The sequence below is a fragment of the Mus caroli genome, chromosome 11 (assembly GCF_900094665.2).
Source record: "Mus caroli chromosome 11, CAROLI_EIJ_v1.1, whole genome shotgun sequence".
NCBI classification, from domain to species: Eukaryota; Metazoa; Chordata; class Mammalia; order Rodentia; family Muridae; genus Mus; species Mus caroli.
In genome coordinates, this window is record NC_034580.1 from 102,907,971 (window position 1) to 102,909,448 (window position 1,478).

Genomic DNA, 1,478 nt, shown 5'->3' on the forward strand with positions numbered 1-1,478 from the left:
AAAAAAAAAAAAAAAAAAAAAAAAAAGCAAGCAAGGAAACAAACAAACAAACAGCTGGGACCTCAAAAAGCTCTCCTTCCTCCATGGCCTCGACCACATATGAATGCAAATAGGCACCCTTGGCATATACCACCGTGTCAAACTTGTGGTCTAGGAAAGGCCAAGCCTGGCTCTGTCCTGCTCAGATCTCTGTCCCATGGTCAAGTCTCCACCAGGTACCACAGTGGAAGGATGATGATACTAACCTTGAAGCCAATGGAGTCCTAGTCCACTGAGTGGATGCTGTGGGAACCACGTCACTACGATACAGTAGGCACAGGTGTAGTTCCTGGCAGCACCGTCCTTGTTTGTGATAAGCTGCTCGGGGTGCAAGAGCTGGTGGAGGGTACCACTGCAAACATCACCAGTGACTGTGGATTCCAGGTCTGGAAACACTGTCCCGGGAAGGTGTTGAAGAAGTGAGTCACTTCATTCCCCAAGAGTCTTGACACTTGGCATCTGGTCATCAGGTTGAATGGCATGCTCTAGATGGTGGAGTCCCTGGCAGCCACTGCCAGTGTGGAGGGACTGAGATACACTGAAGAATGTGTGGGCCTTGAAGGGCAACTGAGGAAACCAGGGGAGGAGATCAACCTCTCCCGCCAACAGGTTACTGAGGCTTCTGAAGTGGGAACAAACTCCGAGAGGCTCTGCTGTGTTCCCACTGGCGCAACATTTCATTGTGGAAACCTCACCCTCAGGACCTGAGGTAACCCTAACTACCTCCCAAAGGGTTGGTCTCCAGATATCACACTTAAAGGGTTAGGGCTTCATGGGGGATTTGTGAAGAGGGTACAAACCTTTATCCCATAATACCCACTCACATTCTAAGCTGGAAATTAGACTTGAGTAGAAACAGAGAAGAAAGAGCTTTCCAAGGATGCCTTTGAACTTCTACTCCTCCCTGCATCAACCTCTGGGTGCTGGGACAGGCATCTACCACCACACCCAATTTATTAGAAATAGGTGGTGATTTTATTTATTTATTTATTTATTTATTTATTTATTTATTTATTTTGTGGCTAACAACCCCACCTCTCAAACTGAATGAAAATATTGGCAACTTAGAACATTGGTAGTCAAACTCAGGGAAGCAGCCTCTGCAAACTGTTTGGCTGAGCAGCAGAGATGGAGCAGAAAGGTCGGTTGGCTTTGTTTAAGATTCTAATGTAGGAGGACAGCATCTGGTGCACATGGGCAGGTTGACTTACCACCCAGTGAGAGGGAGACTTTGCCGCTGGAGCAAATTAAGCACTGGGTCATTTACAGGGGAAGAGGAAAGCTGGTTCACACAGGCGCTGGTGAGCTCTGCTCAAAGAAAGCTGCTCACTTGGCTGTCTGAGCCAAGATGACCAGGTACATGTAGGCAGTGAGAAGCAGATGCAGGGGAAAGAAGCCGACTTGGTTTGGGATTCTATCAGATCAGCATTCATGGCTCT